Raw genomic sequence first — 13,047 nt, forward strand, 5'->3', positions numbered from 1 at the left:
TTAAACTTTTCTTATGAATGGCTGATATTTGTCCTTGTGAGTTGTAAACTGTGCTATACTACTTGTGGCTTGTACGAGTCCGCTGTTTTATTTGATTTGTTTTGTTGTGTAAACATTTTGATTTGGCAGGAGGGTACTGCCGGAAGGGTGCCACAACATTGACTTACAACAGAAGGCCAGAGGTGTGAGGGAGCACCAAATTTTGGCTTCACACTGGGTGCCGCTGAAATTTGAAAGCCCAAAGTCCCCCACTGCTGGGGGTCCCAGGTCACTGTAGGTATTCTTACCAGCTTTTTTATGCCCTATTGTTGTCTGAGTTAGAGCAGAGTGGAAATTCCTCAGAAATATGCCTTCCCAAGTGTTTTCTTTTTCTCACCACCACCACTCTGAAGGAAAAATCCACTTCCAGAACTTTCTCTGAATATTCACCACTATTTCTTTTGGAGCAGCTGCCATTTCTCTCTCTCTCTCTCTCTCTCTCTCACACACACACACACACACACACTGCCTTAGAATGACATTAGCTTCAGGGTTTTGCTGGGGATACAAAATGGTGGCTGGGCTGCCAGCATAACCTCAGGGGCCTTTTGCAGAAGCAGCAAAACAAAACAAAACTTTTAAGGGAGAGATGGCAAGGGGAAGCTGTGTTCTTGCCACTCCTCAGTGGTGAGCCCCACCCCTGAGAAATTCTTAGAGAATTTTTCCTCCCTCTGGAGAAATTGTTGAAATGTCTCCCTTCCACGCTATTTTTCTGCCCACAAGATAATGTTGAGAGGCCATTTGTGCCTCATTCTATCCAGGATTCTTTGCTACTGCTGTTCAGTGTTCCAGTATGTTTCAGCGGGTATTAGTTACAACTCACAGCCATGTTCTGCTGGTAGCTTTGAGAAGATTCATCTTCATAAAGGAGATCATAATTAGAGAGTATCATCTTGGCAAGCAGTACCTATCTGTTCCTTAGATACCTACCATGTAAAGATGCCTTGGTGGAAGGAGAGATTATAGAAATATAGGTGATTTCATTTGTTAGCAATATTACAAATTTCAGAACAACAAAGAATTTGCAGTTAGTGTTTCTTTCTAGAGCTTTTTAAGCATATGGCTAAAGGCTGGTTTGAACAAAATCAATTAACTGTTGTTTTTTGCAGTTAGCATTCTACTACCTGCTGCATTTATTTCTGATTATTAAGAAGTTCCTGCAGTGAGGTGTGATTCTGTGGATTTGAGCTTTGGGCTTTCAATAAAAGGTATCTAGAGATATCTCTTTATTCTATTAAGAAAAGCATAATGAAGTAGAATCTTTAGATCATAGTGTGGGGCAAACCCAGCAGGGGATAAGAGTTTTCCACCTTCCTCTGAAGGAGGAAGATAGGTACTGCCTCTTAGTACGAAGAAAAGTGTGTGTGCCATTCCTGATCGCAAATGGAAAAGGCTTTATGTCAAACTATTCAGTTAAACATTTTAAGAGGGGAGGTGCAGAGGGGTGCCACTAGGGAGCCTTATCTGTTTTGGTTACATCCGAGTCCAATAATTTATGGCTCATCTATATCCGGTGGCTTGGAATGTGCACCATAATGGCAAACAGAAAAAGTGGATAACAAGAGACCTCTGAATGTGTTGCTATTTTGGGTATTGCTTTTAATTAGCTAACTGGTGGTTTTCATGTTGAGTAAAGTAGTGATTTAACTGGTGTTTTATCTTAAAATGTAGCAAATGAATTAGTGGATGATATCACTGCTGAATTACTACTCAAGTAAATGAGGGATGGGGAATCTGTGGCCCTCCAGTGGTTGTTGGACTACAACTCCCATTGTCCCTCACATTCGTCCATGCTGGCTGGGGTTGATGGGAATTGGAGGCCAACACAATCTGGTTTCTCTCTCCCTAAACTAAATGATGAACTAACCAATCAACTAAGCCAGGCTTTCTCAATCTCGGCCCTCCAGATGTTTTGAGACTACAATTCCCATCATCCCTGACCACTGGTCCTGCTAGCTAGGGATCATGGGTGTTGTAGGCCAAAAACATCTGGAGGGCTGAGTTTGAGGAAGCCTGAACTAATCTGTGGAAAGAGACAAGGATATCCACTGTCTACATTGGCAATGGGACACTTTGTCACTGAGGTTCAAAATAACCTAATACTAAAGGTGTTGTGATAAACCATACTGAACTGAAGAGGCCAATTTGTGTGCACCACTGTCTTTAATAGGCATGTCATCACCTGAGCCATTGCTGCATGAGTCCGTGGTGGTTATCAGACTCCAAGATTCCTCATTCTCCTTCCCCCATCCTCACTCCAGCACACCAGAGGAGTATCATTTTTTGATCTGATTTATTTAATTATTAAGGAGAGAAAAATTGCCTTGCTTGATCTGATCAAGCATGCTTCTTTCAAAGAAGCAACCTCCCGGATGCTTATAGAAGATCACAAGCCGGGCACAAAAGAGATGGCCTTCCCCTGTTCTTTGTCTTCTACATCTGACAGTCTGTACCTGGAGGCTTCATTTATCTACAACAGCAATAACTGATGGTAGGCTCATTCACCATGAATTAAAATTATTAATGTTACAGGCTTCACATTAGGACTGGAGGATTTAAACCTACAACCTCAGACGGAGGCTTCCTGCAAAAAGGATAGCGCAGCAAAAATTGTAGCATATTTAAAGGACAACTTTCAGCCAAATGCAATTGCCCACCCAAGGAGATCACTGAGAGAGGCCCTTCTCCATGTTCTGCCACTGTCAGAGGTTCAGCTGTGTGTGGTCTTTAATGGCTCCCAGGCTTTGAAATGCCCTTTTCCACCAGAACAGCCATCCACCCCCCACTTTGCCAGCATTTTAACAATAACTACCAGTGATGCTAATGCCCATTCAATTCAGCCTTCCTTCCAGAGCGATACGTTCCTTAAAATGGATGGCTGCGGATGGTGACTGAAATGTATTTTCAGTAATCCCAAGCAGAAATGGCATAAAATAAGGCAAATATGCACTGCAGCTTGGCACACTGGGACTCTGTCTCCTTGTTCCATTCATTGATATTCGTATCAGCAACACCAGACTGTCATTTAACCAAAGGAGCTCATCTATCAAACCCAAGATTGCTATTTTTTCAGTGGCTAATACAGATGGCGAAATCAAATACCGTTAGGAAATAAGGACCTTAATGGTATATGTGTTATACAACATGCCATAGAGCAGGTTCCTGGTCAAAGTAATTCTCTGCTGTAGTGTCAAGAGCATCTGCTGCACTAAAACACTCCTCTTTGGCTAAGTAGTGCAAAATCTAAAGATGGCAACTTTTCCAGTATTTCAAGAATACTGCTCAGGACTAGCTCCAGGGTTGAGGGGGTCTCACAAAGTGCTGTCTGAGGTGCCACTTTCAATCTCACACACCCCAACTTCAGACTTACTTGACAGAAGCAGTAGGTGGTTTATGAAACCATCACTTTAAATCGTCCACAGTGCCACGAGTGCACCAAAGCACTGTGGGAAATGTTGCTGTTTGATTCGTCTTTTCCCAGACCAGCAAAATCTGACTAGAAAACTTAACTTAGCTCAGCCCGGACACTGAGGTCCTCCTCCAGGGGTCTTCTGCTGCTTCCCTCATTGTGAGAAGTGACATTATGGGAAACCAGGCAGAAGGTCTTGTCAGTAGTGGCGCCCTCCCTGTGGAATGCCCTCCCTTCAGATGTGAAGGACATAAAGAACTACATAACTTTTAGAAGACATCTGAAGGCAGCCCTGTATCAGGAAGTTTTAATGTTTGATATTTTACTATGCTTTATGTATGCTGTAAGCCTCCCAGAGTAGCTGGGGAAACCCAGCCAGATAGGCAGGGTATAAACAATAAAAATATCATCATCATCATCATCATTATCATCCCGCATTCGCTTCATATTTAAACCATGCATGTACCTATGAGATAGCCACTGCACATGCACAGATGATAGCTTCACTAATAGGAGCTTTGCAGGGTGGTACAGAGGTGAGGAAACATGTTTGTCAAGTGAAGACATCCTCGCTGCCTTTCTGATGTGTAAATCATGGTGCAAGTGCAACTTGAGACTCAGTGGTGGGAAATGGCTTTGCTGTGCTTAATTAATGTCTACATAACCTCAGTCTACAGATCTATAAACCTTTCTGCAAGCTGGTTCACCCACTGTACTTGGGACTGGAACACAGGGCTTGCAGTACAATGTGGAGGCAGAAACTTTATTGCATGTACAATGGCCCTTTTTGAACAGAATTGCACAGAATGCAATCTGTGGTTGCTTCCTGCATCCTTTAAAAATGTGTTTTACTTAGTGCTGTGGTGGTATGCCATGCTTTGAAGCCCCTCCAAGAAGCTTTGCACTGCAAAAACAAGAAAAAGAGAGCTCACCTTGTAAGTCAGAGGAGAAACCACATTGGAATCTAGCAGGCCATTGATGGAGCTTGGCAAACTTAAATGGGTCATCCCTGGTGGAGTTTGTTTTCTTGCTCCCTCATACAGATTACCTAACCAGTTAATTGGAACAATAAAATAGTGACAAATTGGCAACTCTAACAATGACTGCATTTTCAGTTGTGCTGAAGGGAAAGTGGTAAAAGCATTGTAACCAGCCTACAAAAAGGGATGACTATGCTCTCTTTATCGCAAGTGACTTCGGGAAAGCATGGATGCATTCTCTAAATCATATCCCATATGAGTGCAAGCAGGAGAACGAGTGTTCCATATGCATCATTATTGTATACTTGGCATTACTACAAAAAGAGATCCAAGGGACGCACATTGAACCAGCCTTCCAATTGTGTCCCTCATAATTTAATGTTTGGCATTTTATCATATTGGAAGCCACTCAGAGTGATTGGGGAATAATAATAATAATAATAATAATAATAATAATAATAATGGCATATATGTTGTTATACCTCACATTTTCTCAAATGAAGACACTTCTCCCTTCTCCATTTCATCATCGAGAGCCAGTGTGATGTAGTGGTTAAGAGTGGTAGTCTTGTAATCTGGGGAACCGGGTTCGCGTCTCTGCTCCTCCACATGCAGCTGCCAGTCACACTTCTCTGAAGTCTCTCAGCCCCACTCACCTCAGAGTGTTTGTTGTGGGGGAGGAAGGGAAAGGAGAATGTTAACCGCTTTGAGACTCCTTCGGGTAGTGATAAAGCGGGATATCAAATCCAAACTACTACTACTACTCTTCTTCTTCTTCTTCTTCTTCTTCTTCTTCTTCTTCTTCTTCTTCTTCTTCTTCTTCACAAATAGCTTTGGCTGTGAGATAGCTTTGGCTGAGAGAAGGTGATTGGCCCAAGCTCACTCAGTAGGCTTCATGGCTAAATGGGGATTTGAACCCTAGTGTCCCAGGTTTCCGTAAGAGAAAACACTTGACCATTTGGTTGTGTGTGTGTGTGTGTGTGTGTGTGTGTGTGAGAGAGAGAGAGAGAGAGAGAGAGAGAGAGAGAGAGAGAGATGGAAGCTTCAGCAATATTTAATTTAAGGAGGAGGGCATATCTTTTCATTCAGCACTACAATAAAATGATGGTTGAACATGTTGCACATATTCTCTCTCACAGTTGTTGTCCTCCCTGTGCCAGATGTTATCCGCTTTCATCAGCCAAGCCATCTTCAACCGTTTTCTCAACATGAGCCAACCAATTCCCAACTGCCACATGAACACAGCTAGCTTCCATAAAAACAACATTCCAGGGTTACCCCTAGCAACCTAATGGAACTGGGTTTCTTTCTGTGAGCCTCATAAAATTGTTACTGATCAGGTTCGTGCACACCACTACCAATCCAAATTATAGCATTAATGGAAGCCTGTTGGAAAGGGCATTAGTTTGATGCAGTACATTAGCTGGTATGTAATGGATGGACAAATAGGGGATGGGTCAAGAACTATCATAAAACACTGTGTACCAGTGTTTTAGGGATTAAACTGAGACCTAGGAAGATGCTTCATTCGGATTTTTCCTCTACTATGAAACTCACGAGACAGCCTCAGACAAAACCAACATTCTTTCCCCAGCAACCACTCAACACTCGCCTACCTCACAGGGTTTGTTTTATTTTAGTTTGTTTATAATATGCCTTTCAAAATAATCCCTCCCAAGGCAGCATACAACAAAAATATTGAATTAATGTGTTTAATTGAAGTTATCACTAAAAATGTATGTAGTGCACAGCAAAGTGGAAGATCCCCAGTTCTCCTTGACCCACTTCTAGGATCTTGAAGTAGAGCAAAACAGCAGAAGCCATAGACTATAAGTAGCAAGGTTCAGTATGTATTTACTGATTTAACCCACAGTGTATTCAGCCTACACACGATGGACCTGATTCAATGAATGAAACCTGCTAGCAGAAGCCAATGCAAAGTCTACCATTAACCAATGGGCTTTCCAGCCCTCTCTTCCTTTGTGTGCCCCCTGCACCTGTCCAACTGGCTTGGCAGCAAACCCCAGAATAGCACAGGGGAGGGGGAGGGGAGAGGGGAGATCATTCCATCTGGCAAGCTGAAATGCTTGTACTGATGGAACGATCTCCTTAGTGCTATGCTGATTTCCTCAAAATACCTTTAAAGCACATCTGAAGCACAATTCTCTTCCTGAAAGAATTCTGGGCACTGTAGTTTATTAATGGTTGTTTGGAATTGCAACTCCATTATGTGTACCTGACAGTGCCCAGATTTTTTTGCATTTCTCTCTTGATTAGGGATTTAAAAGAAATAGCTTTATAAGTTGTGTGTCTTTCCCAATTTGATTCTCTTACGTGGGTTTTGCATGTATTGTGGTATTTTATGCATTGTGACTCACAGGGTCCCCCCCCCCCTTGATCATAATTTGGTCATTATTTATTGTAATTGTTAAGAGTAAATTTCTGTTTAATTATCATTTGCTGATGTTTTGAGAGTTAATTTTATTCTGTGCTATTATATCCTAATCGATTATTGAATATTACTATATTTGATACAAGCTGTTCCATTTTAAAGTTATGTTTTACTACAACTTTTTATATTGTGTTAGATTATTGTAAGGTGTGTGTCATTTGCTGTATATTTTGTTGCTGCCAACTTGTGTATGTTGTTGTTTAGTCGTTTAGTCATGTCTGACTCTTTGTGACCCCATGGACCAGAGCACGCCAGGCACTCCTGTCTTCCACTGCCTCCTGCAGCTTGGTCAAACTCATGTTCGTAGCTTCAAGAACACTGTCCAACCATCTCGTCCTCTGTCATCCCCTTCTCCTTGTTCCCTCAATCTTTCCCAACAACAGGGTCTTTTCCAGGGAGTCTTCTCTTCTCATGAGGTGGCCAAATTATTGGCGCCTCAGCTTCAGGATCTGTCCTTCCAGTGAGCACTCAGGGCTGATTTCCTTAAGGCGGTATACAAATTAAAAGTGAAATGAAATGTGCACACACAGCCTAATAAGTGGCAGTAATGCCACACGAAGGGGAATCCACATTCAAAGAGACTGTGGGAACTGAGAGCTCACTCTCTCAGCAGGCGTATGTATCATGTGCACTGATTATGAGACAAAGGTATAACAGTGAGGAGGCTTCATTTGTCTAGCTCTCCAAAGCAACATAAATAGGCCCCAGCTGGTCATCCAATTTTGTGTGAGTAAATATATTAGCAATGTAATTGTGGCACAGCTGAGTAAATCAGTGATATTTGCATGCTAGCACAGGTGAGACCCAATCTTTATCACTGCCTGCTCATATATCCCCTCAATCTCGTTTCATCAGCTCATAAGTAGCCCTTATCCAGTAGTCTCTAGTGAGCGCTGACAATGCACAAAATCAAGATAAAGGGGGCCAAGTTCAAAGGAAGCTTTCTCCAAAATGTCTCACCGTGGTGGGAAAAGGAAAGGGGGGTTCTCCTCTCAAAGTCTATGTTGGCAAATGAGAGCCTGGCAGTTTCTCATCAATCCTTTCTCTTCGCTCCTTTATCCACTTCCTTCTATAAACTTCTTTGGCCATAAGAAAAGGAGCTGCATATTTGACCCCATCTTAGCAACCTTTTAGAAAATCATATTCAAACAACTTTTCCCCAAAGGAAATGGAACTGTTGTTTTATTTCCAAATGCTACAAAACAGCCCAAAGACCGTAATTGCTCCTTCAAGCTGACAGTTATTTTCAGAAGAAGCATGCCCCTAATCCTACTGATGGTTTGCAGGTCACGAATAACATACAGCTGTCAAATTCCTATTGAGATAAACATGCAAACACTTATTTAACTACTTTATGACTCTGAGTCTCTCCCTAACCCCCCCTTTTTTTTACCAACCATAGACATTTCATCTACATAACATCTTTTGAAATTAGGGCAAGAAATGGAGATTTCGCATACCAGAATGAGTGTTTATTCTTCAAAAGGAAGACCTCTGCCCTGTTGTTATCCTTACATGATTTTTGTAGCGCTGCTGCATCAGAAGAACGTGAGGGATGGATGGATGGATGGATGGATGGATGGATGGATGGATGGAGAAGGGCAGCAGGACAGTGAGGTGGAATCAGGATGAGTGAGAGGATCAGGATGAGTTGGTTGAAAGGACCAGAAAGGAAAGGGCTGGTGACCAAAAGAGCTTGCTGTGTCAGTTGATTAGGTAGGACATTATCTCTCCTTCTTTACTGAGTGTCTGCATACTTCTGTTTGTTAAGTTCCATAAATATACACAACAGTTGGTTCAATTAGTGTTCAGTATGTGCTGATTCAGGACTGCAAAGCTTGAGGGAGTCACACTCTGGTCTCTGTATCACATAGGCAAAGTGAGGGACAACCAGGCACTATCTATTGGCTTCTGACTGACCCGCAATGTGGGTCTAATGCCACTGGACGACACTGAAAGGTACTTGTAAACCTTCTCCTTCTGTGGCGATCACTCGTAGCTGAGTAAGATTGTCTTCCATAAACACAGTTTTAACAATGAGTCCTGGGACATTGGTTTCTGGGCAGGAGTTGATCATGATGTGGATTTGCCAAGCGTGCCTTCCTCTTAGCACATTTCTCCCTTGTGTCCTGAGTTTGAGTGTCTTCAAAGCCCATGACACCTTTGGTAAAGGCTGTTCTCCAACTGGAGCGCTCACAGGGCAGTGTTTCTCTGTTGTCAGTGTTTATACTACATTTTTTTTTTTAGATTTGCCTTGAGAGAGTCCTTAAACTTCTTTTGTTGACCACCAGCATTATGCTTTCCATTTTTAAGTTCAGAATAGTTGTTTTGGAAGGCGATCATCAGGCATCCGCACATGACCAGTCCAAGAAAGTTGATGTTGAAGAACCATTGCTTCAACACTGGTGACCTTTGCTTCTTTCAGTACACTGGCATTAGTTCGCCTGTCTTCCCAAGTGATGTGTAAAAATTTTTGGAGACACCGCTGATGGAATCTTTCGAGGAGTTGGAGATGGCGTTTATAAGTGGTCCATGTTTCACCAGCATATAGTAAGGTTGGTAGTACAATAGCTTTGTAAACAAGCATTTTGGTAAACCACTCCCAATATGAGCTGCAGTATTCAGTGTCAATTACATGGCAGAGCTGATATGAATCACTCTATTCTAGCCGCAGCCCCTCCCAACATACCTTATGGAGAATGAATTGTATTTGGTTTGGAATTTGCATTAGTGGGTATATACAGTGGTACCTTGGTCCTTGAACTTAATCTTTTGCAGGAGTCCATTTGACTCCCGAAACAGTTTGAAAACTAAGGCGCAGCTTCCAATTGGCTGTAGGAGCTTCCTGCACTCAAGCAGAAGCCATGTTGAACTTTCAGCTTCCGAAAAACATTTGCAAACCGGAAGACTCACTTCTGGGTTTGCAGTGCTCAGGAGCCAATATGTGCAGGAGCCAAGCCATTCGAGTACCAAGGTACCACTGTATACACACACACACACACACACACACACAGAATTCACACTAAATAAGGACTCAGTAAGATGGTGAATTCTATTCTTGCTGCTACCTCTGGAAAGGTTTTGAGATGGGGCTAGCACATTGGCACTCCATCCCACTCACCTTAAAATCATTGAGATCTTTATAAATTCCTATGGACAACTCTTATCCACCTCTGTGGATGTAACTGGGAATATAACTTATTTTAAAATGTAAGAACTATTTCATATAAGAAAAGTACGTTTTGCATTCAAACCTGCATCATCAAAATTTGTGAAATTTTAATGTCACATTGAATATTCATTTCGGATCGTGGAGCTGAATTTCCTTAAAGGCATCACAGAATTGTTTTCATTGTTAAAATCAAGTGTTATGGGGCAGGATGGTGGCAGAGAGAATGCTCAGCTGTTATTCATTGCACAGGCTGATTCTATTCTTGATATTCATTTAAAAACTTTTTAAAGGGTTCAGCTAAAAGGGGGGGGGGGAATAAAGATTGTGTGATGGCAGACTGCAGCAAAAGAGGGTAGATATCCAAAATCAGGGCAGGGAAAGAGAAAACACCAAATCATCATTATAATTTGACAGTACAAATCAATCATTTGTGACCCAGAGCACTGCAGGGGGCTGTAGTACAAGTAACAGAGAAGCCAGATTGCAACTCGTGGAGAAATGTTGCCGAGACAGATTGTCAGGGAAATGGCTGCCTTCCAGTAATTCTTTACAGAATATGGGGAAAGGGAACAAGTATTCATTTTGACAATTATCAGACAGCTGATTTGAGAGAGAGGAATTTAGCTCTTTTTCAGAATGGGGGAGTGCCATGGCATTTGGAAGGTGATAGAAAAAGATGACAAAGCATAAATTTCTAAATAAGGCACGAAGAGGACATTTTTCAAACCATGATACATGGAGCAAAAGAGGCCTATGCCACCTCAGAAGACTATCTGGAGTCATAGCTGCTCAGGGGAACAGACAGAATTGTGAAGGAACTGGTGCCTCTGAGCACATTCCCAGCTCAGATCAGGAATTTTGTATCTGTACCAGAATTCTGTCCAGAGCTCCTACACACAAAAATCTACTCCTTGTCTATCCCAAGTTTTATTTGTTTCAGCAGGCAACTACAGAAACAGAGAGGAAAACCCTTTTTTAAAATTTTATTTATTGAACTTATATACTGCCCTATACCCACAGGTCTCAGGGTGGGTACCTTTTAGTACCTTTAATTTTGGGTTGTTGTTTTTTATTAACAGTACATGTGTATCACACAGTAACTTAGTTTCTTGGGAGGCTTATTTATGTGAAAGGGGATTACAGAGAAATGAATGTACATGTTTCACCCTTTCTGATGTTTATTATGTTGCTGCCCCTTTAAGTAAAAGTAAACAAACAATTTGAAGTCTGGGAAAGTGAGGGGAAAGAGGTAGACCCCCAAGGGCAGTTGAGTGAAAGTTCTGTCATGGTCCTACTCTGTTTAGGCCCCTGTAGAAATGTTGAAGTGGCTCTGGATCAATAAAAGTTTGTTCTGTTTGCATCTCTCTGGGATGGACTGTAACATTTAGCAACCTGGGAGGATTTGACTGAAAGGGTCAAACAGCTTTGCTTCCACAATTCCCAGCCAACTAACTGAATGGACCAGAAGCATTATGACTACTAGAGATGGGCATAGTCTTTCCATTTTAATTCACAAACAGATATACTCCTGCATACCTAGGCGGTCTTGTGACTGTGAAAAATCATGGTCATACTTTGGATGATTCCATCTGAGTTCTAAACCAAAAGGCACTTTGCTACCAGGGTGTTTGCTTGTTTTTAAGGCAATGTTTCCCACGCTTAGGTTGCCTGCCATTTCATGAATTTCCCCCTTTCATATTATGAACAATTTCATTCTAAGCAATGTGCTTCTTCCCCCTGCCCCTCCCAGCAATGCATCTGGAGATTCCCACCCACCGCAAGGCAACACATCTTGAAGCGACACCATACCTCTCCCCCATCCACAGCACATGGTCAAGATATTCTGCTTCTAGCAATGAAACCAGGTGAATGCTAAGTCAATGCTATTGCTTACTTTTTATTTGAAAAGGCTGAGACGCAAGCTGAAATGATGAAGAAGCATATTAAATCAGGAAAACAGGCATGAAAAACAGATGGTCAGAGGGACAGCCTAACTAGCGGAACAATCCCCCCCCTCCCCCATCAGCAAAACCTGTTAGGGTGCTTGCCATACTGTACGAGGCCAAAAAATAAAATAAAATAAATTTGGCTCTAGAAAACAAATGTAAAATGGAGCAGGCTAATAACAGAATGCAACAGAACTGTCTCTGGAAACTAGTATAGTTTATTTGTCTTTCCTTCAATTTGTACTTTTATAAAATGCATTTGGAGTTGTGGGAGCCTTGTGGTTGATAACTCTGCAGGCAATTAAAACCACAGCTGAAGTAGGAGCTACTAAACCTGTGGTAGCTTTGTAAGGTAAAGGTAAAGGTACCCCTGCCCATCAGGGCCAGTTGTGTCCAACTCTAGGGTAGCGCGCTCATCTCGCTCAAGAGGCCGGGAGCTGGCGCTGTCCAAAGACACTTCCGGGTCACATAGCCGGCGTGACTAAGCTGCATCTGGCGAGCCAGCACCAGCGCCGCACACGGAAATGCCATTTACCTTCCCACTAGAAAGCGGTCCCTATTTATCTATTTGCACTTAGGGGTGCTTTCAAACTGCTAGGTAGGCAGGAGCTGGGACCGAACGACGGGAGCTCACCCCGTCGTGGGGATTCGAACCGCCGACCTTTCGATCGTCAGGTCCTAGGCTCTGTGGTTTAACCCACAACGCCACCCGCGTCCTTGGTAGCTTTGTAAAGGTTTTGCTAAAATAAGTAGCACACCTTTGAAATTGTTTGGTTGACCAGACGGTGCACCACAAGATTACTGCTCCCTGAATGAGTTTGTGTTTCAGCTCTCCTCCTCATGGTCAACCCTCTCTAATTCTGCTCCAGAACTCTGCCAGAGTCTTAGCACTGAAAGGACTGCCCATTGTTAAGATTTCTACAGTTTTAACATGTAGGAAAATGTCAGCAGACTCATCTCCATGGGAATGTTGATGGTCTTTCATATTTTAAGTAACAATAATATTCCCCACAGCTTGGTGGCCAGAAGGTTCATGAAAAGGTGCTCAC

At 42.5% G+C, this 13,047-nt stretch overlaps 1 long non-coding RNA gene across 1 annotated transcript; it reads right to left on the reverse strand.

The window, feature by feature from the left end:
- Positions 1-1,177: 1,177 nt before the first annotated feature.
- Positions 1,178-6,804, reverse strand: LOC307216002. The gene is made up of 3 exons (XR_013838869.1): positions 5,566-6,804; positions 4,381-4,496; positions 1,178-2,509 (listed from the first exon to the last, which is right to left on the reverse strand). It is a non-coding gene; the product is annotated as an uncharacterized lncRNA (long non-coding RNA).
- Between the last annotated feature and the right edge of the window lie 6,243 nt (positions 6,805-13,047).

This window comes from Podarcis cretensis, assembly GCF_951804945.1.
Source record: "Podarcis cretensis genome assembly, chromosome: 5".
Lineage (NCBI taxonomy): Eukaryota > Metazoa > Chordata > Lepidosauria > Squamata > Lacertidae > Podarcis > Podarcis cretensis.